Genomic DNA, 27,249 nt, shown 5'->3' with positions numbered 1-27,249 from the left:
GTGCACCACCAACAGGGCCGCCATCAGGGCATTACTGCCCTGACCGGCATATGGGACTCGTTCAGCAGAGGGGGCCTGCTTCGGGCCCCGTCCCTTCTGCTGATCAGGCCCCAGCGGCAGGATTCTCCAGTGCAGTTCCACCAATGAGGAACCATATAAATCCTTCCTTGGTTGCCCTAGCAAGCAATTAGAGTTCAGCTTTCATTTTTCCCCAAAAAAGTTTACCAGGAGCAGCAAAGTTGAAGATGTTTCCACTGCTTGTCTGCAGCCATGACTCCTGCTCGCCAAACAGACCCTCTGAAACTGCCACTAAATGGAGGGAAGCCAAACCCAAAAAAGTGGTCAGACCTCCACCGATCAACAAGTTATCACCTATCCTAAGGATAAATTGAAGAAGTGACCTGACCATTCTTTGGACGCTTTCTGTTTGTCACTAGTTTATATATACAAAAATAGAACGACATTGGCAACAAAGCCACCACCAAAAATGGCCAGAAGGACACCAAAAAAACTCTTTGGGGAAAAAAACAACCTTTAGAGTTTTCCTGGAGCGTCTTCTGCCTGACAAACTCAACCGGTGCGCTGCCGGCGTTATAGTTGTGCGCTCATAGCCTAAGTCTGACCAGTTTTTGTTTGGTTAGATGTCATCCAGATATCTATCAATGTTCGTAGTCCAAATCAGGGGCCATTTCAAGCCTTGCTCTAAAGAGACTAGTAAGGCTCCTTTTTGGCTAATATTTTGGACGGCTCCTCCCATCCTGATGACAATCCCTCAAAAAAAAAAACTTTACGCCAGACAAAAGTTAATAGCTTTTAATGTCGGATAGAACAAAGTCTGCTTTTATTGCTAGAATTCTATTCGAATGGACAATGTCACAAGCAGCAACTAGTAGTATTGTCCCATCTAATGACAAATCATACAAATTACGGAGGAACATTGAAGCAAACAAATCTGCGTCGTGCCTTCAGGCTTCATTTGCACCCTGCTGTTTTCCATCTTTCAAGGTCCCCAGATTCACATTACGTTGTGCTGTTGTCACTCTCGCCATGTAATCTACAGAGACGGGGCTAGAACCATTGGAGGTCGTTTTTCTGGTGCCTCCTGCATGAGGCGACTTTGGTGCCATACGGTTTACAAAATTTGTTATACAAAAATGACCACAGACAATTTATCCTATTGTATGGCATGACTACAAATTACTACCCGTAGCGTACAATACGTGCATGATGGTCTCCAATCTGTGACTTACTATCTCATGGCTCTTCAACTGTTGCAAAACAGGAGGCAGTCAGTTAGTTGATGTTGTAGTTTTGCACAGCTAAAAAACCACAGGTTGGTCACCAGTACTGGATGGTTGTAACTGAAGCTCCAGGACCCTCCTACGAGGATCCCAAACCTATAATGCCCCATTTATAATCATACTTTACAATTCTCCTGGAACTTCTGAGAAACTTTTAGAAGAAGGGAAGACCTCTTGGTCTTTCTGAAAATTTGGCAAATTTCCCATCAATTGCGAATGGTTCCTTGAGCATAACAGGACAGTGGTGTAACATGGGTTGCCAGTGCCTCGGACAAGAATGCTATGGTAATTTAGCCCTGTAATAACGCCCACTTAAAAAGTAATCATGCCTCTAGATAGAGTGCCCCCTTTTAAAGTCTACAAATAAAGTTAATATTCACTGAATCCGAGCGAGCTAGTCCCCTTCAATCTTACAGGAAGGAGCTTTGTGGGGATTTATGGGGCAAGGAGCCTGTGGCTCCCTGCTCTATCACAGGATCAAACTGTATCAGACTGCATCATCATCATCATGTTGTCACTGTTATTGTTCAACGTGTCTCTCTTTTGGACAGATGTGTCTCCCCTTGAGAAAGCAGAACGCGAAACGCACGTCGGGGCAGCTGTGGTGGGCTCATCCAAGTCCTCTCTTATCATGGGTAAGCACTACATGATACACTGAAAAGCACATGGCACTTAAGATCCCAGACATTTTTGGTCTATTACTACTATAAGTACTATCTTACTCCTTTCTATGTCCTCTTTGGGAATTAATCTATATGGCACATGCTCTTTTCTACTTGTTTTGCATTGGACTTTGATGTGGTTCCCCTCTATTTATATCCTCCTTATCAGACCTTCATTTGTTATATCTTTTGGTGATTCATTTTTTTATGTAATTAATAAATGGTAGTTTTTATATACTCCTTTTGTTTGGTGGTTTTGGTTACTCTTTTGTTCTTCTTGGGCTTCTAATTATTATGGGAGTACTCCACTATTTATTTTATATTTTCATTTAGGGGAGGACTATATATTGGCTGTCTCCAGCCTGGATTAATAATTTTTGCAAGACATCTCAATACAAGAATGTTCACAAGACTGTGACCGTTCTTGTATTGAGATGTCTTGCAAAAATGATCAAGACTACATTTTAGAAAAGTGGAGTTTTCCTTTAATCCATGGAGTTGGGCATCTACTTCTCCATCTATCAAGGTCTTCAAAGCCAAGATGACGCCTCAATGAGCTGGTGATATAAATTGTAAAAAACACAGAAAACAAAAACAGCACTGAGGCCAAATCCTTAGATTTTTTTTCAGTCTTTAGAGATAAACATGCGGAATTTAGCAGACGGGTTCGTGTGAACCTACGATGAAGTTCTTCTTTGAGTCTCTTCTGCTTCTTCTCCGATGTGTTTGGTTTAGAACATTAACATTTGGGTTATATCGGATTTCTGCTTTGAAGATGATCAAATAGCTGAGGATTTCGCTATAGGAAATAAAATGAGAAGAGGAAAAAAAAATAAAAAAGATCTCATTGAAATAAATATTCCCAGCTCTGTTCTAAAGCGACGTAATTACTGTATTTGGAAGAAAGATGGGAAAGTGGCTTTGTACATTTGTTAGGATGGCACAGCTGGATTTCCTGCAGACAGAGCGGTGGGCACCAGAAAAAAGTGCGCCATAATCTGTACTCCTATCCTCGATAATGTCTGATCGTGAGCTTTAAATTCCCATTGATAGGCGGAGAAGTGTTAGACGAGGAATCACTCCAACTTACAAGTTTCTGGGATTCAGTTTTCCAGCAGCAGAATTACACAGGCAGGTGATTTCCAAAAATCTCCAAAGTTTTCCAGAGTGTTCGTATATGTTATACCCTTCATGATTATAGATGTTCCATACATAAATGTACGTGGTTCATACATAAGAGCAAATAACAAAATTCATAACTGCATACAAAGTAAAAGTTTTAGCTTTGAGACTCTCATCTATCATACATTCATGGTATATTCTGTGCACTTGTCATAAATGTATTTGGTGTGAATATCTCTTTAAATGGCTGGTGTCATCTTAAAATGTTGGAATGTATCTTATCAGCAAAATATGCTTCTTTCTCCACTTATGAGCCTTTTCTTCCACCCCTTCTTACCATGCTGAACTTGTCATTCCCTAATGCTCACTGGTCAAAAGAAGATGACATCCAGATCAATGTTTGATTAAATCACAGCTGCCTATAGAAGTCTATGGAGTAGAACAGGAAGCCAAGCGAAAAAAGAGATGAACAGACAGACAGACCTGTGCTGCTGCTTTTTTTATGAAATGTTATAGCTCATCCAGTGCTGGATTCACAGCCACACTGCTCAATACTTTTGGAATATAACCTCTATGCTGTTGTTGCTTTTGAATACGTTCCCTATAGTGACAGGAAAGCAGGAATCCTGTGCTTGGGCGACCACCTAGTGGTAAGTCTCCCCCCCACTTGCTCAAAGACAACTGAAAAGTATAGAAAAGTAGAGATCTATCCTGCAGATGATGAAAAACACCTGTGTGTATAGGTTTATAATGGCCTTAAATAGGATTTTTCCTCACGTACACACACAACAGATTTTTTTCTCAATAGTCAGCTGTAATGACAGGTAGGCTTTAAGTTCTAACTAGTGATGAGTGAACGTGCTCAAGTAAGGTGTTATCTGCGCATGCTCGAATGCTAACCGAGTGTCTACGGCGTGCTCGAATACTATGTTCGAGTCCCTGCGGCTGCATGTCTCATGACTGTTGGACAACCACAACACATGCAACTGCGGGGACTCGAACATATTATTCGAGCACGCCGAAGACCCTCGATTAGCACCCGAGCATGCTCAGATAACACCTTATCCAACCACGCTCGCTCATCACTACCTCTAACCTTTGTGATAAAGTATTTTTTATATCATTTTCTTGCAGTCAAGTTTATAAAAAAAAATACACACAACATTTCAAAAAAACTCAAAACTCAATTTTCTTTATTACTTTTACGCAGCTGAAAAAAATGACAATGATAAATGAAGGGTGTAGGTGAAAAGCCCGATGCGGCGTGCGGGACGTGTAACATAGCAGGTGCCAGTCACCATAAGTCTTGCTGTCATGTGGAAATGGCGCTGCAGACAATGACTGCTGGGTGACCTTGTCGCTGGCAGCCTGCAGGGAGCAGGGAAGACCTGACTGTTCTCGATTGCGCTAAGACCCTCTAAATTTCTTGCATCCAAAGGGGGGCGCTGCCGAGCTGATCTGACTGTCCCAAGATCTTTTACTGATACATTATAACAAAGGCAGAAAACCCGACTGCACAGGACAAAGAGTAGGAACCTCTCTGGATATCTGATACTTACTACTCTTAGTCACAGATCGATGAAACTTTTCATTGCAGTCCTATGCAAATTCTGGCACCTCCTTACTTCCCACCAGTGGCGAGGAGGCAGGCGACAGCAGCCGAAAAAGTCTATGTAGTCGCAGAAATTCCACCCTCACTTTCAAATTATTGGCATGTGCAAGCGCCGCTCCTTTTAGGTGGAGTGCAGTGCTGCAAATGCAGAGCGCAGCAGCGAAGAGGAATTTGTCACCGGCTCCTGCGGTCTGCATAGGCAGTAACCAAAACGGCAGCGCTCTCAGTATCATAAAGCGAGCTTAGTTTTTCTTTCAGTGCTAAGTATGCAGATGACAAACTCATCTCGACTGCTGTATAATGAGAGAAGATGAGCAGCTAACGAATGGAGACAGTATGAAACCGTGTGCAGAGCAAGGAATCAGGTGTCACGACCAAAGCAGCTTTTATATTTTTACACTTGTTCTAACCATGACTAGGGTTAGGGATAGGGATAGGCTTAGGCTTAGGGGTAGATTTAGAGCAAGGGCAAAAGTAATAACATTATTATATTCCGAAAATTAATAAAAAGACAAAATAATGTAATTTTTTTTATTTTTAAAATGTTTGATTTCAGCAAAAAGTAGAAAAGACTAAAACCTCAATTTGTAAACGATAATTACATCAGTGTTTACCACCAATTACAATATAGGTACAAAACTGGACTGGAGTAAGAGACTCAGGTGTGCGAACGGTTCACGAGTGAGTGGGCACATAGCACTTGCCTTGCCCCGGGCGCTGGAAGCCCACACTGTGCCCCTGCCGCCCTTTCATCATTAGCATGAATATTACCTTCATAACTTATGGCATTTTTACATGACATACGGTATCTTGGTTACTTATAGGGTTTACACTTCTATTTTGTAATGTATCACAGTATGTCGGTATTAATTGTATAATGAGATTATGGGATATATATATATATGCACTTTCCTGTGTGCGTATCGTGAACCTGAAGAAAGTCCTATGCGAGGAATGAAATAGAGGGATAGTAGATAGATAGTGTTTTGCAAAAGTATTCACCCCCTTAGCTTTTTACCTATTTTGCTACATTACAACCTGTTAGGAACGGCGGAACGCACTAAATAAAAATAAATAATAAAGTGTGTTCGCCGCTCGGGGTCCACCGTGAAGTAGGTGTAAACCACTGCTAGGTAATGACAGAGGAGCAATATGGCGGTATAATGCGCACGGGTTCAACTTCACCCAAAGTGCGCAAAGCGGACTCTGTTCACACACAGAGACGCCACAACATAAACATACAAAAACGCTGAGCCTGTTAGTGTCACAGACCACAGGGAAATGCACACACGGTATCTGATCACAGGAGCAGGACCTAAGACAGAGGAGCTGCGTCCGTCTAGACCTACCATGTGCGCGGCGTCACTACTGCGGACGCCAAGGAGGGCTGCAACTGCAGCGCGGCGTAGGACACATCCGCTAGTCGACAAAGCTAGGAAGCAGGCGCAATGTCGGACGCTAGAGTAGAGGTGCAGTGTGTACAGTGGCCTAAGACTTGCCACTGACTGGCGCTGACTGCTAAACTAATTCCCTATCCACATGCGTAATATCAGAGGGAAGGGGTTTCAAATGAGTCAGTCACCAGAGTCATACATCCGTCACCATTCACACATTTAGCTTGAAAAGTCTATACTAGCGCATGGCCGAACGGTCATGCGCGCTTTTTATAGCCGTGCGGGACTTTCCAGATCTCCGAGATGGACCAATGAGATCTGGAGCAGGACCTGGGCACGACTCCCGATCTCCAATGGGAGATCGTCTCGTGAGCATGCCCAGTAGGAGCACAGAGGAACTTAGTCTCTGGAGCAGCCTGCTGTAAAGAAATCTTCTCTGCAGTAGAGAGACAGCAGGAGACCGCAGAATGTGAGGCTCTGGATTCCTGCGGAGCAGACGCAGAAACCTGACGCCTAACAACAACTTGTGTGTAAATATTTTTGCAATTTGCATTTGTGCATAATGCATCAGCACTAAATAGACTAAGTTGGTGATGTGAAATGAGAAAAATATAGGCATAAATTACATTTATGGGATCAAATAACTAAAAATTGCCACGTGCATATACATTCACACCTTTTTGCTATGAAGACATTAAACATTTCTGGTGCAAGTGTGGCGCCCCCAGGAGTATGGTCGCCACAGTGGCTTTACCTTCCTCCAGGGGAGGGTAATGCCAGGCTTGGAGGCAATGATGGGTTTCTCTCGCAGTCAATCTATGCATGCAACACAGTTCCACTCCAGGCCAGCAGGGGGAACTCTGAACCGGGATTAAGGGGAGGAGTGCTCTCTGAGGGCCAAGAGGAAGGAGTGGTCAGTTAGTCTGCAGAGGGTGAAGTGTGCAGACGTGTAGAGAAAAGCTGGAGGTTGAGCTGGGAAAGGAGAGCTCCCTCACAGTGAGCGCATGAACTGGAGCCTGGTCTCCACGGTTGTATGGATACTAACGGTCCTACAACAGATACCAGAGTAGTAGGAGGCTGTAAATGCCCTACTTCCATCTAAGACTTGAGGGCACAACAGCAGCTTGGATAGAGAGCCGGGACTCAGGAGAAAGGAGCCCCCGAGATAGGCTACAGCTGTCTGCGTGCAAGTAAGGTTCTTGAGAACATCTGACAGGAGGAACTTCAGTGTAACTCGGTACTAGGAGTACTTCATTCAAACAAGCACTAGGAAGGAGACTGCACAGCCCATCTGCTGAGAGAGAATCCGTGAGTTGCTTCCAGGCTAGCCTGCTCCGTTACCATCTGTAATCAGGACCCTGGACTGCAGTTATCAAGTAAAGGTACAGAAATTGCACCCCGCTGTGTCTTGTCTGCTTCCTACCCTTACGGCACTACTACATCCCCGTGCCAAACCACCTCTACACTGCCCTGGGACTATAGCTTCACCTGTGGGGAGCTTTTACATCCTTGCTGCACCCTACCATCAGTCCCAACAGATCTGCATGCAGCATCGGCTTAACACCTCCCTTGCCAAGCATCACAGGTGGCATCACAAACTATTCCATTCCATTAACTACATTCCCCCCATTGATTTGGGCGCCCAAGGCCACGGACCGGGTCACCGCTGCTGTGACACATTCCCCTGACACCGACCGGTACCGAGTACCCCCCGGCCCTGGGAGGGCGACCCACAAGCAATTCCCTTCATTAGTCCCATGTTTAGTGACTGGACGTCCCCCTTTGTGTGATCTAAGTGTCCCATGTCTGTCAGTATACACACTTTACCTTCTCTGAAAGGCCACAGAGGCTTCAACACCATTAACAAAAGGCACCACTAACCAAACACCATGAAGACCAAGGAGATCTCCAAACAACACCATGAATAGCAAGGAGATCTCCAAACAACACCATGAACACCAAGGGGATCTCCAAACAAAACCATGAAGACCAAGAAGATCTCCAAACAACACTATGAAGATCAGGGAGATCTCTGAACAACATCATGAAGACCAGGTTGATCTCCAACCAACACCATGAAGACCAAGGAGATCTCCAAACAAGACCATGAAGACCAAGGAGATCTCTGAACAACACCATGAAGACAAAGTTGATCTCCAAACAACACTATGAAGATCAAGGAGATCTCCAAACAACACCATGAAGATCAAGTTGATCTCCAAACAACACCATGAAGACTAAGGAGATCTCCAAACAACACTATGAAGATCAAGGAGATCTCCAAACAACACTATGAAGATCAAGGAGATCTCCAAACAACACCATGAAGACCAAGGAGATCTCCAAACAACACCACGAAGACCAAGGAGATCTCCAAACACGTCAGGGACAAAGTTGTTGAGAAGTACAAGTCAGCATTGGGTTATATAAAAATCTCCCAATTTCTGATGATCCCTGGAGCACCATCAAATCCATTATCATCAAATCAAAAAAACATGGTACCTCAACAAACCTGACAAGAGAGGGCCGCCCACCGAAACTCTCAGCCCGAGCAAGGAGGGCATTAATCAGAGAGCAGCACAGAGACCAAAGGTAACCCTGATGGAGCTGCAGAGTTCACAAGCAGAGACTGGAGTGTCTGTCCATACACCACAATAAGACCTACACTCCATAGAGGTGGCCTTTATGGAAGAGTGGGAAGACAAAAGCCTTTACTTACACAAAAATTGTAAGGCTCGTTTTGAGTTTGCCAAAAGACATGCGGGAGACTCCCCAAATGTATGGAGGAAGGTGCTGTGGTCACATGAAACCAAAATTGCTATTTCTGGCACCAAACAACACAGCTCATCACCCCAAGAACACCATTTTTCGGCAGCAAGGACAGGAAAATGGTACGTGTCGTGGGGAAGATGGACAGTGCGACATACAGTACATGGATATTCTTGAGCAAAACCTGTTTGTCAGTGATTTGAGACTGGGACGAGGTTCACCTCCCAAAAAGCCAATGACCCAAAGTATACTGCTAAACAGGGGCGTAACTACCACGGTTGCAGCAGTCGCCACTGAGACTGGGCCTGGGGGGAGTCAGGGGCCCGGCAGGTCAGACCATATCTCCCAACCGTCCCGATTCTCACGAGACAGTCCCGTTTTTTACCTCCCCCCCCGCGTCCCGTCTGGAGCCGCCACACCCCCCTATGCACCCCATCCTCGCCCTCCCAGATAGACCCACCGCAGCCCCCCACAGCCTGCAATGCCGTCCTAGGCTGTTCTTTTCTGTGCGCACAGGACCTGTGATGAGGTCACAGAAGGGGAGGAGTCAGGGGTCGCATGATCAGGAGCCTCGGTGTTTGCAGCACTCTGCTGTGCTGGTTGTCATGGTGCTGGATAAGGGGAAGTTTATGTGTGGGGTCAGGAGGTGTTTACAGTGTGGATGTAGCAGAGCCGTATGTGTACAATTTTGGACGGAGAGGAGCCGTGCGTGTACGAGGTGTACGGAGCGGAGCCACGCGTGTACGAGGTGTACGGAGCGGATCCCTGTGTGTACGAGGTGTACGGAGCGGAGCCCTGTGTGTACGAGGTGTACGGAGCGGAGCCACGCGTGTACGAGGTGTACGGAGCGGAGCCACGCGTGTACGAGGTGTACGGAGCGGAGCCCTGTGTGTACGAGGTGTACGGAGCGGAGCCCTGTGTGTACGAGGTGTACGGAGCGGAGCCCTGTGTGTACGAGGTGTACGGAGCGGAGCCGTGCGTGTACGAGGTGTACAGAGCGGAGCCACGCGTGTACGAGGTGTACAGAGCGGAGCCACGCGTGTACGAGGTGTACGGAGCGGAGCCCTGTGTGTACGAGGTGTACGGAGTGGAGCCCTGTGTGTACGAGGTGTACGGAGCCCTGTGTGTACGAGGTGTACGGAGCGGAGCCGTGCGTGTACGAGGTGTACGGAGCGGAGCCGTGCGTGTACGAGGTGTACGGAGCGGAGCCACGCGTGTACGAGGTGTACGGAGCGGAGCCCTGTGTACGAGGTGTACGGAGCGGAGCCCTGTGTGTACGAGGTGTACGGAGCGGAGCCGTGCGTGTACGAGGTGTACGGAGCGGAGCAGTGTGTGTACAAGGTGTACGGAGCGGAGCCATGCATGTACGGAGTGGAACCGCACGTGTTCGAGGTGTACGGAGCGGAGTTGTGCGTGTATTTTGGCATGGGGGGACCCATTTGAAAGTTTGCACCGGGGCCCATAACTTTGTAGTTGCGACACTGCTGCTAAAGCAATACACGAGTGGTTTATAGGCAAACATAATGTTCTGGAGTGGCCGAGTCAAAGCACACACCTTAATTCAATGGAGAATCTGTGGTCAGACTTGAAGATTGCTGTTCACCAGAGGAAACCATCTAAGGTGAAGGAGCTGGAGCAGTTTTACCTTGAGGACTGGACGAAAATCCCAGTGGCAAAATGTGGAAAACTTATAGAAACTTATCCAAAGTGACTTACAGATGTAATTGCCGCAAAAGGAGGCTCCGCAAGGTACTGACTTAGGGGGGTGAATAGTTATGTACATTGAAGTTTTCAGTTATTTTGTCCTATTTGTTGTTCTCTTCATAAAAACAAGAAAACGAAATGTTCACAGCTGTTCTTTACATGAACTGATACAAACCCTCAAAATAATAGTGAAATTACAGGTTGTGAGGGCGCAAAACATAATAAATGCCAAGGAGGATGAATACTTTCACAAGCCACTGTAGATAGAAAAAATGATAGAGAATAGATAGATAATAGATGATAAATAGATGCTAGATAATATATAATAGATAAATATACAGTGGGTTTGGAAAGTATTCAGACCCCTTTAAATTTTTAATTCTCTCTTTCATTGCAGCCATTTGGTAAATTCAAAAAAGTTCATTTTTTCTCTCATTACTGTGCACTCTGCACCCCATCTTGACGGAAAAAAAGAAATGTAGAAATTTTTGCAAATTAAAAAAGAAAAACTGAAATCTCACATGGTCATAAGTATTCAGCCCCTTTGCTCAGTATTGAGTAGAAGCACCTTTTGAACTAGTACAGCCATGAGTCTTCTTGGGAATGATGCCACAAGTTTCTCACCCCTGGATACGGGGATCCTCTGTCATTCTTCCTTGCAGATCCTCTCCAGTTCCGTCAGGTTGGATGGTGAACGTTGGTGGACAGCCATTTTCAGCTCTCGCCAGAGATGCTCAATTGGGTTTAGGTCAGGGCTCTGGCTGGGCCAGTCAGGAATGGTTACAGAGTTGTTCTGAAGCCACTCCTTTGTTATTTTAGCTGTGTGCTTAGGGTCATTGTCTTGTTGGAAGGTGAACTTTTGGCCAAGTCTGAGGACCAGAGCACTCTGGAAGAGGTTTTCATCCAGGATATCTCTGTACTTGGCCGCATTCATGTTTCCTTCAATTGCAACCAGTCATCCTATCCCTGCAACTGAAAAACACCCCCATAGCATGATGCTGCCACCACCATGTTTCACTGTTGGGATTGTATTGGGCAGGTGATGAGCAGTGTCTGGTTTTCTCCACACATACCGCTTAGAACTTTTTGGTGATAATTCTAGCTTCGTCTCATCAGATCAGAGAATCTTATTTCTCATAGTCTGGGAGTCCTTCATGTGTTTTTTTAGTAAACTCTATGTGGGCTTTCATATGTCTGGCACTGAAGAGAGGCCTCCGTTGGGCCACTCTGCCATAATGGCCCGACTGGTGGAGGGCTGCAGTGAGAGTTGACTTTGTGGAACTTTCTCCCATCTCCCTCCTGCATCTGTGGAGCTCAGCCACAGTGATCTTGAGATTCTTCTTTACCTCTCTCACCAAGGCTTTTCTCCCATGATTGCTCAGTTTGGCTGGACGGCCAGGTCTAGGAAGACTTCTGGTGGTCCCAAACTTCTTCCATTTAAGGATTATGGAGGCCACTGTGATCTTAGGAACTTTGAGTACTGCAGAAATTCTTTTGTAACCTTGGCCAGATCTGTGCCTTGCCACAATTCTGTCTCTGAGCTCCTTGGCCAGTTCCTTTGACCTCATGATTCTCATTTGATCTGACATGCACTGTGAGCTCTTATATAGACAGGTGTGCGCCTTTACACATCAAGTCCTATCAGTTTAATTACAGAACACAGCTGGACTCCAATGAAGGAGTAGAACCATCTCAAGGAGGATCACAAGGAAATGGACAGCATGTGACTTAAATATGAGTGTCTGAGCAAAGGGTCTGAATACTTATGACCATGTGATATTTCAGTTTTTCTTTTTTTAATAAATTTGCAAAAATTTCTACATTTCTGTTTTTTTCAGTCAAGATGGGGTGCAGAGTGCACATTAATGAGAAAAAAAATGGACTTTTTTGAATTTACCAAATGGCTGCAATGAAACAATAGTGAAAAATGTAAAGGGGTCTGAATACTTTCTGTACCCACTGTAGATAGATAGATGGATGATAGATGCATTTTCTTCTGTCTTTCTTGCCTGGTAACGTAACGCTCTTTCATTTTACCATATCAATTCGATGCCATTGATTGTAATGAGATGATTGTATCAATACTTCCCGCTCCTGAGCCGCTTAGTAAAATCTTTTTCCTGATTCTCCTTGACTTAAAATGGGCCATTAAAATTAATGTATCTGTGAGGAGCGCTCCTCTCCGGGACGGTCTTCGATTAGCGCACTCTCTCCACAGCAGAAATAGTCTTCTAGCCCTACACTTAGAATAGAGCAGGGTCCAATGACCGGTGCCAAGAGGCTGCTGAGAAAGTGCAAAGGAAATAGTGGGGTACTTAAAGATACAGCGCAAGCAACGGAGACAAGCAGGGGGAAGGCGTCGGAGTAAGTGCTGTCCTGATCCTATCAAACACCTATTCTACTCCTTCTGACCTAGTTTCCAGGAATTTTGAGCCGGGGGTCATAGTTATGACATTATTGGTGTATAGAGGCAAAACACATTACTCCTCTGGCGTCTGCCTCTTCTTCAGTTACCACTAGGGGGAGCGCCCTATGTTTGGATTTTTACAACCCCTGTATAAATCCATATGCAGTGAGCTCCCCCTAGTGGTGGCTGCTGGCATCCAAAATTGTATCATTGACCTCTACGTGGCGGATTTGAAGCCCCATTAAATTAATAACTTTATTTAAAAAAAAATATACAATTTAGTGAGGCTCTGAAAATGTCAAGCCCTGCTTGAATGTTGCTACGAGGTCTTATAATTTCTAAATATTCTCCTAAGGATAAATAATAGAATTTGAGTCTTAGAGTAACCAGACAACTCATCTCTCAGCTGTCAGCCCCTGCATCCTCCATTAAGTAAGTGCATGGTATTTCAATAAAGATTAGAGGAGAGAAGCTGCCAGAATCCTCTGAAGCGCTTATCTCCGGGGGAAACTATAGCATAAAGCAAGGTAAAAGCCAATCTGAGCAATATATGACATGTTATAGGTATTAGATTGCCGGGAGATTAGAGAAGAAAACTGATTCTGTATAAGAAATTGATTATTCTTCAATGTACTTATAGTATAAATAACCACTAGTGTAATATATATATAAATGTGTGTGCGGAAAGATATATATATATATATATATATATATATATATATATATATATATATTATATTTCAAAAGTGGAAAATGTATTAAATAATGAAATGTAGTTTTTTTTCTTTGCTCCCTCTGGTGGACAATTTGAGTATAGCAGCCTTCACCATATGTGCTTGCGATGAACCAGCATGGATCAATAAAGCCACAGGCGGAAGAGTTGCCTAAAGTGATTTCAAAGGGTGTCTCTGAAATTACAACAGTGACAGCTGTACGGCTCGCAGGTTCGATGGCGGCCCCTCCAGAGCCCGGGCTGATTTCATACTTGTCAGTCTGTTTGAACAAGGGACGCTGGATTTTAATAGGACAAATAGGAATCTGCCGGAATGTGAGTGACACGAAATAAAATAACGTCCTTTTCCTGCCTCTAACCTCACATGCGCTGGATATTATAAGAATATAAAATGTAAGATTTCTATTACACGTCGCACATTGCACAGGAGCCGGTGTATAGTTTCCACTTTATGCTGGTACGTTTGGCCCAGCAGCAATTAAAGGGGTTGTCCTGGTTTATCACAAAAGTCTGCAGTACCTCTATGTGACTGCAGACTTGTCACTGCTGTACTGGCCAATCCCTTTAACATAGGTCATCAATATCAGATCGCAGGGGTTCTGACACTTTGTCATGCCATCTCCATAGATTAGCAAAATATGACATTGCCATTGTATCACTACCATAAATTTTGTTGCAAATTGCAGGTGAGAAAGAGGCCCGAGTCTGATAGCTGAAATATCCTCTTGGCAAATTCGGTTTAATCCTTTGCATGTAAAATTCTCATTGCATGGAACTTGTAATCAAATGGAAATCTGAAATACACCCAAACCACCACAAGGGGGAGCTCAGCTACAATAGTGACTATTGAATCAGTTTGCAGTAAGCTCATACGCTCCCTCTAGTGGTGGCTGCAGGTATATGGAAGTTTAACTTTCTGATTATGCAGGGAATTTGGGGCTTAATATGTTCCCATCCTCCAGAGGTGCAGTAATTAAGACCCTGAGACAATGATAAAGTCAGAGAGGAGCAGTGGATCCCAAACCTGTAAATAATATGTTGGCATAAGGCAATAAACCTGGGCATAACTACTTATGGCAACCTTTACAGTGCCCACCCTGATTTCCAAATATAGGAATTAGCCGTAAGTCCCTCCATAGAGAAAAAGAGGCAGAAAAATTAAAATTAAGTAAAGGCTTAGAATGGGTTTCTGGATCGTCCCTTTAAGTGACCTTTTTCCTGCAATGATACAATGTATTGGCAAAGCTCTGATTGTTTTTAACCCATTCATCCCAGGTCAGATGCAATCAATACCTCAGTATGTAATTAAATAGCACATTAAATTAGTGATTTCAAAGCAAGAAAAAAAATAGAATCTAGAGCGCTGCTGACCGAAAAAAAAGAGAAAAAAAATTAAATAACCGGAGTCACGTAATCTGCCCGATCAGCATTATCCGCTGGCTGCAGGAATTAACATGAGCCTCACGTTGGATGAATTCACTTCATTAACTCCGTCGATATAACAATAAACTTGTGGTGTAAATATGGATAATTTCTTATTGGATTTGTATATTTAATTAGCATGTGGGGTCTTTGGAGCCGTTACGCCCCCGCCGTGCCCCCCGATTAATGAGGACACGGATCTTTGATTATCCGATCTCAATAACAACAGAGTCATTGGAATATATGGTCTGGAGATTCTGCCGTGGAAAAGGAAGAAATGATTTATTTTTATCAAAAATGTGCATTTTTACATTACTTTTAGTTTTCGTTCGTTGTTTGTTCTTTTCTGGGGGATTTGCCTGAAGCCGAGTCCATAAGTTCTTCACTTTGTGTCTAAAGTCTGACGGGAGAGATCAGACGCAGAAATGATCTGACCCGATTGTAAAAAATAAAAACAAAGATATCGCATCGGGGTCTATGGGAAATGTATCAGAGCGAGGGCAAGAGAAGCGGAGGGTTCGTCAGCAGAGGAGCAGATTCCAGTCCTCATTGTTCTAGGGCCCCGAGAAAAGGCTCAGTAGGAAACCGCTCCCTGGTCCTGGATCTTGATTCGATAAATCCTAGATCTTAGGAGCCTGTAGACGTCTATAGGAGAGAATCCGGTATGTTGGAATGAGGCTCAATATGGAGGCCAGCTTCATACAGAACTGCAGATGGACTGGATGGATGGGTGGACGGACAGATTGATAGACGTTTAGATGGACTGATGGAAGGATGGACGGATAAACGGCTGGATGGACGGATAAACGGCTGGATGGATGGTCAGATGAACAGATGAGTAGATGGATGGATGGACGGACAGACATATGGGTGGATGGATGGATGGACGGTTAGATGGAAGGATGGACGGACGGATAGATGGACGGACAGACAGATATGGGTGGATGGATGGACAGTTAGATGGATGGATGAACGGACGAATGGATGGATGGATGGATGGACGGATGAATGGCTGGATGGATGGTCAGATGAACAGATGAGTAGATGGATGGACAGACAGACATATAGGTGGATGGATGGACGGTTAGATGAAAGGATGGACGGACGGACGGATAGATGGAGGGACAGACAGATATGGGTGGATGGATGGACAGTTAGATGGATGGATGAACGGACGGACAAATGGATGGATGAACGGCTGGATTGGATGGTCAGATGAACAGATGAGTAGATGGATGGATGGGCGGACAGACACATGGGTGGATGGATGGACGGTTAGATGGATGGATGGATGAACAGATGGATGAATGGATGGATGGACGGATGAACGGCTGGATGGACGGTCAGATGAACAGATGAGTAGATGGATGGATGGACGGACAGACATATGGGTGGATGGATGGACGGATGGATAGATGGATGGACAGACATATGGGTGGATGGATGGACGGTTAGATGGAAGGATGGACGGACGGATAGATGGACGGACAGACAGATATGGGTGGATGGATGGACAGTTAGATGGATGGATGAACGGCAGGATGGATGGTCAGATGAACAAATGAGTAGATGGATAGACAGACATATGGGTGGATAGATGGATGGACGGACAGACAGATATGGGTGGATAGATGGACAGTTAGATGGATGGATGAAGGTACAGACGAATGGATGGATGGACGGATGAACGGCTGGATGGATGGTCAGATGAACAGATAAGTAGATGGATGGATGGACGGACAGACATATGGGTGGATGGATGGACGGTTAGATGGAAGGATGGACGGACGGATGGATGGACAGTTAGATGGATGGATGAACGGACGGACGGATGAACAGATGGATGGTCGGATGAACAGATGAGTAGATGGATGGACGGACAGACATATGGGTGGATGGATGGACGGTTAGATGGAAGGATGGATGGACGGATAGATGGACGGACAGACAGATATGGGTGGAAGGATGGACAGTTAGATGGATGGATGAACGGACAGATGAATGGCTGGATTGGATGGTCAGATGAACAGATGAGTAGATGGATGGATGGACGGACAGACATATGGGTGGATGGATGGACGGACGGATAGATAGACGGACGGATAGAAGGACGGACAGACAGATATGGGTGGATAGATGGACAGTTAGATGGATGGATGAATGGACGGACGGATGGATGGATGAACGGCTGGATGGATGGTCAGATGAACAGATGAGTAGATGGATGGATGGATGGACAGACATATGGGTGGATGGATGGACGGTTAGATGGAAGGATGGACGGACGGATGGATGGACAGTTAGATGGATGGATGAACGGACGGACGGATGAACGGATGGATGGTCAGATGAACAGATGAGTAGATGGATGGACGGACAGACATATGGGTGCATGGATGGACGGTTAGATGGAAGGATGGATGGACGGATGGATGGACAGACAGATATGGGTGGATGGATGGACAGTTAGATGGATGGATGAACGGACGGATGAAAGGCTGGATTGGATGGTCAGATGAACAGATGAGTAGATGGATGGATGGACGGACAGACATATGGGTGGATGGATGGACGGACGGATAGATGGACGGACGGATAGAAGGACGGACAGACAAATATGGGTGGATAGATGGACAGTTAGATGGATGGATGAATGGACGGACGGATGGATGGATGAACGGCTGGATGGATGGTCAGATGAACAGATGAGTGGATGGATGGATGGATGGACAGACATATGGGTGGATGGATGGACGGTTAGATGGAAGGATGGATGGACGGATAGATGGACGGACAGACAGATATGGGTGGATGGATGGACAGTTGGATGGATGGATGAACGGACAGGTGAACGGCTGGATGGATGGTCAGATGAACAGATGAGTAGATGGATGGATGGACAGACATATGAGTGGATGGATGGACAGTTAGATGGAAGGATGGATGGACGGATAGATGGACGGACAGACAGATATGGGTGGATGGATGGACAGTTGGATGGATGGATGAACGGACGGACGAATGGATGGATGGATGGACGAATGAACGGCTGGATGGATGGTCAGATGAACAGATGAGTAGATGGATGGAAGGACGGACAGACATATGGGTGGATGGATGGACGGTTAGATGGAAGGGTGGACAGACGGATGGACGGACAGACAGATATGGGTGGATGGATGGACAGTTAGATGGATGGATGAACGGCTGGATTGGATGGTCAGATGAACAGATGAGTAGATGGATGGACGGACAGACATATGGGTGGATGGATGGACGGTTAGATGGATGGATGGACGGACAGAGAGATATGGATGGACGAATGGATGGATGGACGGATGAACGGCTGGATGGATGGTCAGACTAACAGATGGGTAGTTGGATGGACGGACAGACAGATATGGGTGGATGGATGGACAGTTAGATGGATGGATGAACGGCTGGATGGATGGTCAGATGAACAGATGAGTAGATGGATGGATGGACGGGCAGACATATGGGTGAATAGATGGATGGACGGACGGATAGAAGGACGGACAGACCGATATGGGTGGATGGATGGACAGTTAGATGGATGGATGAACGGACGGACGAATGGATGGATGGATGGACGAATGAACGGCTGGATGGATGGTCAGATGAACAGATGAGTAGATGGATGGAAGGACGGACAGACATATGGGTGGATGGATGGACGGTTAGATGGAAGGGTGGACAGACGGATGGACGGACAGACAGATATGGGTGGATGGATGGACAGTTAGATGGATGGATGAACGGCTGGATTGGATGGTCAGATGAACAGATGAGTAGATGGATGGACGGACAGACATATGGGTGGATGGATGGACGGTTAGATGGATGGATGGACGGACAGAGAGATATGGATGGACGAATGGATGGATGGACGGATGAACGGCTGGATGGATGGTCAGACTAACAGATGGGTAGTTGGATGGACGGACAGACAGATATGGATGGATGGACAGTTAGATGGATGGATGAACAGACGAACGCCTGGATGGATGGACAGATGGATGGACGGACAGATGGACGGATAGGTGAATGGATGGACAGACAAACTGATGGATCGATGAATGGACGGACGGATGGAGGATGAATGGATGGACAGACTGATGGATAGATGGATGGGGGATGGATGAGTGGACGGACGGATGGAGGATGAATAGATGGATGGCTAGATGGATGGATTGATAGACGCATGGATGGATGGAAACATAGATATGAGATTGAAAGATGGATAGACAGACTTCATTCTATGGAATGTATATTATGCCATTACTGCAGTTTGCTCCTGTTCACATTGGCTTTATTCTGTAAGGAGAAGGAGGTCAGACTTTTTTGGACAGATATACTACATACTACACATCTTCTCTGCCACATGACGCACTAGGCATCTCCATAATTGTATGTACAGTGCAGTCTAAAAAATCCTGTGTCGGACATCCTACAGGGAGCCAAGAGGTAAGGGGCCATATCTACCTCCAAAGCCGCACACGCCGGGGTGCAGGATGATAACAGATCGGACTGCTCATGGCCCATATACAATTCAACAGGGGTCTTCTTCTGCGTCCATTCCTGAAAAGCCTGCACATTTCTAGATTTTCTCCTGCAAGAGGGAAGTACAAGTGGAAGACTTATTCCTGCTCGGATCTGATCCCCATGGGTCGACCACCAGCCAGACCCGGCGTGCCATAAGGGCTAGTGGCCCCAGAGAGAACTGCGCCTGTTCCCGGCTATATTATCCGGTGGAGGGCGCAGGATGCACTAATTTATCAGCAGCACTGCTCCTCTATTCATGGATTAAGAAAAGAATAAAAAATGTAATTCTAGCCCCTGGTAGCAGAGTCCGGCGTTTTGTGCGGGGGGGGGGGGGGGGTTATGACAATGTGGCAGACACACAATGGGGGGAGATTTTTGTAGTAGATTCTATATTTTTTTCAATCACGTATATAAATAAATGGAACAATACATTCAGCAGCTGGGGGAAAAGTACATGGAGTGCAGCAGTGGGAAACTACATGCAGCACAGCTGGGGGAAAACTACATGGAGCGCAGCCGGAGGGAAACTACACTGAGCGCAGCCGGGGAGAAACTACACAGAGCGCAGACGGAGGAAAACTACACGGAGCGCAGACGGAGGAAAACTACACGGAGCGCAGCCGGGGGAAAACTACACGGAGCGCAGCTGGGGAAAACTACACGGAGCGCAGCTGGGGAAAACTACACAGAGCGCAGCTGGGGAAAACTACACAAAGCGCAGCTGGGGGAAAACTACATGAAGCGCAGCTGGGGGAAAACTACATGAAGCACAGCTGGGGAAAACTACATGAAGCGCAGCTGGGGAAAACTACACGGAGCGCAGCTGGGGAAAACTACACGGAGCACAGCTGGGGAAAACTACACAAAGCGCAGCTGAGGGAAAACTACATGAAGCGCAGCTGGGGACAACTACATGGAGTGCAGCCATGGGAAAACTACATGGAGCACAGCCATGGGGGAAACTACACGGAGCGCAGCTGGGGGAAAACTGCACGGAGCGCAGCCAGGGGAAAACTACACGGAGTGCAGCTGGGCGAAACTACACGGAACGCAGCTGGAGGAAAACTACAGGGAGCGCAATGAACACATGCAAAATCACCACATGTTCAAAAGGGGGAAACATTTTGGGAGGAGCCGGGTATCACCTGCGTCCAAAGTGCTGTCAATATGCCCTGTGGATGCATACCCTAAATCTGCTCTGTGAAACACAGAAAATATGGTGTTCAGATGTAGCAGTGCTGAGCTTGTTCTTAAGCACACTATAATGCATTACTGTTATCACAGCGCACCAATATTGCAGCCAAAGGGTTAAAACATATTCACCCCCGCTTCATCCATACTTCATCTACACCCAGGTCTGACGTGTTCCGGCAGTCAGAAACCCTAAATCCATTCTATGAAGCAAATCATTAGCAAGTGAGTACTCAGATGTAGCAGTGTTGAGTTTGTCATTTCGCACAGCACAAAGTAGTGATCTCCTAAGCCGCGTATCTACGCTTTTATCACAGCGTGCAAACATTGCAGTCCGAGAGAGTTCAATGACACGTTAACCTCTGCTACACATAATTAGAACACGTGCGTTACGTGGCATTCAGATGTAGCAGGGCTGAGCTTGACATTGGCACCACACTACATTGGGACAATACTTCAACCACAAAGTTGTTCTGCGCTGATACAATCTATCCGTAAATCCATTCTATGAAACTTATCATTACAAACGCGCAGATGTAGCAGAGCTGAGTTTGTCATTCAACAAAACCCATGCAGACGCTTCAAGACGATTTTTCATCATTGTGCACCAACATTGCGGCCCCCCGAAGTGTCAAATGACGCATTCACCTCTGCTACATCCCTACTCCATCTATGTCCAGCAGACTAAGGCTCTTATGGCGCACTGTCTCGCTGATGGACGGTACCGTCAGACGACCAGCTGTGCCCCGGACCTGATTCCAGGAGATGGATCATCACCAGATCTGGCTTACATGAGCACATTGCCTTCTAAATGGGGTCGGCCTTCTGACCCATCCTATATGTGGCACCGCGAGGGGGCAAAAAAATGAAAAAACAAAAGTTGTCAGCGTGACCCTTGGATCAGAACTCACGGGACAGAAGAACCAGACCCATCCGGACAGGACAGAATCCGGCGGAATGTTTACAATGTCAACATTCCGTTCCAAGGGGCCAAATTTGCTCCATTTTTGGCAGCCACAGATTTGACTTTATTCCCCACTCCTGGGTCAGTGACGGTAAATCTCAAGGACGCGGAGTCTATTCTTTGCCGCCTCGACCATTCAGACACTTGAACCGCATCAATCAAGCAGCGATACCTTCGTTTTTTGATTTTTTTTTTTGTCCTTCCTACAGCAAAACAAACACACGCCGAGAGGATCGGCTTCTAAATATAAAATGCCCCGCACCTGCGAAATGAACGGCTGGCCGTGCCACGCAGGAGAATGAATATGGAGTGACCTTTTCCACGACGCGCGTCCTATTATGCTCCACCGGAATAAAACCCATTTTCATATTAATAATGAGGAGCGCCGCTCCCTCCGCAAAGTGACCTGAAGGACCTGGTGTGTTTGCTTTTCCCACGTTAAGGCCCCATTACCTGCAGAAATCGGGGTAAGAAGACAATTCGTGCAGAATAACAATAAAAAAACGGGCGGCTGGAGGTAGCAGAGCTGAGCTTGTCGTTTGGAGCGAGTCGATGAGATACGGCAACGCGTCCTTTACTGCTGGTCTGTAATTAGCGGTGAGCGCAGAAAAAAACCACGAGAAATGCAAAACTATAGAATAGAAAATAGTAATTTGCAAAATTAGCTCTGCTACATCAGTAGAACATCGTTTTATATAGCTATCCGTCTATCTACGGTATTTATTATCTATCTATTATCTATCTATCCATCTATTATCTATCTATCTATTATCTATCTATCCATCTATTATCTATCTATCCATCTATTATCTATCTATAATCTATCTGTCTATCTACCTATCTATTTATTATCTATCTATCATCTATCTATTGTCTATCTATCTATCATCTATCTATCATCTATCTATTATCTATCTATCTATCATCTATCTATCTATCTATTATCTATCTATCATCTATCTATCAATCTATCATCTATCTATCATCTATCTATCATCTATCTATTTATCTATATATCTATCTGTCTATCTATTATCTTCTATCTATCAATCTATTATCTATCTATCTATCTATTATCTATAATCTATCTATTATCTATCTGTTTGTCTATCTATTATCTATCTATTATCTATCTATCCATTAACTATCCTATGTAATACCGCAGGTATGACGTCATATTCTGTAGGTTATTCCTAGGACATATCCTTTATTAAATGTGTTTTTATGACACTTTCAGCTCTGCTACATCCTTTTCTGTCTCTCTGTATCTTGCATTGAGACATTGTCTCTTCATTACCTGTTTTGTCAATGGTAAATCATTACAGATCACTGATACTTGTAACCGTATGGGATTCTGGAGAAATCTAGGTGTGTTTCTGTAGCAGTGATGAGTTTGTCAGATGTGGCAGTGATGAGTTTGTCAGATGTAGCAGTGATGAGTTTGTCAGATGTGGCAGTGATGCCTGCCACACACAGCTGTGCTCGGCCTGTCACTTGCCACCTTGGGTGCTGACATTGTAGTAAGGCATGATATAGGACTTCTTGGCGCTAAATAACAAATTCTGCTCTGCTACATCCCTTCATGAGAGTCACAACAGTAAATAACCCACGGATAAATAGATCATTGCAGGAGAATACAATATGTTCATATATTGACTCATCTATTTGGAGTTGAGCATTAAAAAATATTAATTATGTGTAATCAGGCCGCTAATTGCCGCCATTAATCTCTCATTACACTGATCTGATTTAATTATCAAATCCAGCGAGCTGCGATGCCTCCGTCCGAAATAATCCGTCATAATCAGCGCTCGTACCTGGGAAAATCAATGCGCGCAGCGGGCCCAGGAGCGCGTCCACAGCGCCCAGCGCAAAATACCGCAACGCGTTGCTATGATACCATGTGGTTATATATGCGGGCGCATTACAGGAGGTCGCGGGCCTGTCAGCAACAGCACCGTCCAACATCAGAGGAAGGTCAATCAGTGCACACCACAGCGTACAAACAGTGCCGGAGACGACACACTCAGCTCTGCTACACCGCGGTGATGACTGTGCGGCTGCAGAAGCCGAAACTATTATTCTACTATCTATTATCTATCTATCTATTATCTATCTATCTCTCTCTATCATCTATCTATTATTTATCTATCTATTATCTATCTATTATCTATCTATCCATCTATCTATTATCTATCTATCTATCTATCTATCTATTATCTATCTATTATCTATTATTTATCTATTATCTATTATCTATCTATTATCTATCTATCTATCTATCTATCTATCTACCAGTCTATCTCAGTCTGTGGACTCTGCACATTTACATTGTGACTATTCTATAAATATTTCCAGCAGATGTTACTTTCTCTTTGTGTTTATTGCATCAGTTCTAAAATAGAAGAGGATTTAAGTTTTGTAAAGTTTTTCAAATGCACAGAAAGTGTCAGGGGCAAGTTCTGTTTTTTTTCAGCACTGACTATTGGATAGCGACCAATACACCTGAATGCTGACATCCTGGATGGATAGATAGGTAGATAGACTGTGCCCACCCTGTGCCCTGGAGGATGAGACCCACTTCCTGCTACACTGCACCAAATACTCAGCAGTGAGGGACACTCACTTCAGGAGACTCTCACATCTCTTCCTGGATTTCAGCTCCATGTATACTGCTGGGGGAAGAAGAGAGAGCAGTGGAGATAGCAGCCGGCATGTGAGCCCAGGCCATAGGCTGCACGAAAGAGAACTCTGATATGCCATGGACTTCCATAGCCCCATCCATTGTTCCTACAGTCTCTACCCCTATTCCCTACTGTGCACATGGTGTGACAAAAAAAAATGTGTGATAGATGATAGATAGATAGATAGATAGATAGATAGATAATAGATGTAGAATCCTTTGGCAGCAGTCTCACAGCCCTGCATTCCTGCATCAGTCCCTGATGAATCTCACACTTTCATGTCTCTGTATTAGACGCACAGTGAAGCCAGTGTCATAGACCCATTAACCCGTTAATGTCCTTTTGGAGAAAAGGAAAGCAGAGTGTGCAGAATAAAGCCGGAGCCGCCTGGACACTCCGCACAGATGTGACTCCAGCAACCATCAAAGAGGAGAGTGAAGAAGCGGCAGCCCCCGTATAAGCCGCACTCCACGGGGCTCCACAGACACTCAGGAGAATCCACTCCCACTCCAGCCATCCCTGCCCCAGCCTCTCTTCCAGCTGCTACCTCCTGGAGAGGGGTCTATCAGGGGGTAATCTGGGGGTCCTGCGCCACTTTCCTTGGTCTGTCCATTCCCCCAGCAACCTGACCCTGCTTTATTCCTTCCAGCACAGCCATGGAGGGCTGTAATCCACCTGCAGCTTTCTTATGATGTAGTGGAGATGAATTTGTCACTTAACCTGTTGCGCGGCTGCATCACAATAACGCAATAGAAGCCGGAACCACATGACAAAGTCAGCTCTGCTCCATCAGCTCTGCTCCATCAGCTCAGCTCCATCAGCTCAGCTCCATCAGCTCAGCTCCATCATCTCAGCTCCATCATCTCAGCTCCATCAGCTCAGCTCCATCATCTCAGCTCCATCAGCTCAGCTCCATCAGCTCAGCTCCATCATCTCAGCTCCATCAGCTCTGCTCCATCAGCTCAGCTCCATCAGCTCAGCTCCATCATCTCAGCTCCATCAGCTCTGCTCCATCAGCTCAGCTCCATCAGCTCAGCTCCATCATCTCAGCTCCATCAGCTCTGCTCCATCAGCTCTGCTCCATCATTAGATCAGGCATGGTTGATAAGAATAAATCAGTGATGGTTTATTTTAGCCCTTACTATATCTGCATACCCCCAGCCTCACAATTCCTGATCCTCAGCAGATAAATGCGGCGATCGTGTAAAAATCCGCGCGACATTTATGAAAAAACGTCTCCCAATTGACGACTCCGCGGTGCGCACCGGAGCGACGGCGCTTGGCTTTGCACTCGATTAAACCTTTAACCCCTTATTTACCATATTTATGAATGAATGAAACGAAAGCCCAAAATTAGGCAACAATGTAACAATTCACAAGTGCATTACTTTTTTTTTTTTTTTTGTCACATGAAAGTGTCCACAGGGAGCAATCAAGATGGTAAATGACACAAAGAACTTACTGATCAGAAGGGCGAGATCCTCTCTATCTGCAGCCAAGGGAGGAGGGGTGGCAGGTGCCCTGGTGCCATGATCCTGCCCAGTGATCACATAGTGTTGGGGCTGTCAGCTCTTGGCTTCAGGCTGGTTCAGGTGCTGCTGGGTGTTGGAGAAAGTTACTCTCATCCAGACAGATCCAAGAGTCTCAATAGTCTCATCCTCAGCTGATCACATACAAGTTGCCAAGAGCAGAATTCAGCATCCAGGCTTCAAGTGCATGCAACTAAATCCAGGTGGCTCGGTGCATAAAAGTGCCAGTGCAGCGATGGTGGGGATGGTGTGGAGCGCAGGTCCCTGGCATAGGGCAGTGCCTGCTGACTGTGCTGCCCCCTGGCTCCTGGTCCAGCACACTGAGCCCCACACAGAGTGACACTAACAAGCCTGCTGTGCACCCACCACTGATTGGAGCAGACAAAGATCATTCTCCTTGTGCTCCTCCCTGCTGCCTCACATCCTCCTCTTCTTCACCACTGTGTCATGTTGCCTTCTCACTATCACAGGCTCTGCCAGTCCTAGGATGATGCTCTGCTGCTGTAATCTTACACACAGGTGTAACTCTACTCAGAGGCGATGGAGGGAGGGGGGTGATGATGATCCTGGACCTCACACATGGAGGAGCTTGGAGGGATCATCCATATCTGCTTTCCCTTTAAATATTAAATGGTGTAACTCAGAGAAGTGCCTGAGAAGAGGTAATGCTCCTGATGGGGAGAGGGACAGTTTATGTGGTTACGAGGATTAAGAGTGTGAGTTTATTGCTAGAAACCCTAATTGCAAGGGATGGATCTATCTAACTTTCCATTTATCTTTCTATTGTAGAGAAAGCGAAAAGGAGCAGATATGAGAGTGATAGATGGATGGATGGATAAGGAGATAGTAATAGGTAGCTAGAGATAGAGGATGGAAAGATGGAAGCATGAATGAATAGATTAGATTAAAAAAGCAAGAAAAGTGGGCAGCACTTTAACAAAGGTTCACTTGCTCTTGAGCAGTAACGTTGCCACCTGTTCACACAGGCCAACAAAGACACCATTTTTTGCACGAAATTTGCTATTGAGTGCTGCCCATTTTTCTTGCTTTTTTATGTATTAGGGTAGATTGCTACCTGTGGGCTGGCACCTATCTCTGTACTTAAGATTGACTTGTGCTACTCCATGTTTTTGATAGATAGATAGATGTGTGTTTTCTCCTTTTAAATCATAATGACAACCCAAAACATCCA

At 45.5% G+C, this 27,249-nt stretch overlaps 1 protein-coding gene across 1 annotated transcript in view; it reads right to left on the bottom strand.

Annotated features, from left to right (window-relative positions):
• TAFA4 (TAFA chemokine like family member 4) overlaps window positions 1-26,360 on the bottom strand; it is a 166,338-nt gene extending 139,978 nt beyond the window's left edge. Inside the window, exon 1 of the mRNA XM_073569740.1 lies at window positions 25,991-26,360. The gene's annotated coding sequence lies outside the window, so the exon portion shown is untranslated. The remainder of the gene's footprint in view (window positions 1-25,990) is intronic.
• Window positions 26,361-27,249: the final 889 nt, after the last annotated feature.

This window comes from Dendrobates tinctorius, unplaced genomic scaffold (assembly GCF_039654945.1).
Source record: "Dendrobates tinctorius isolate UK_male_01 unplaced genomic scaffold, ASM3965494v1 ptg000027l, whole genome shotgun sequence".
In the NCBI taxonomy this organism is placed as follows: Eukaryota; Metazoa; Chordata; class Amphibia; order Anura; family Dendrobatidae; genus Dendrobates; species Dendrobates tinctorius.
Note: the sequence above shows the minus strand (reverse complement) of the source record. Positions and strands in the feature narration are given on the sequence as shown.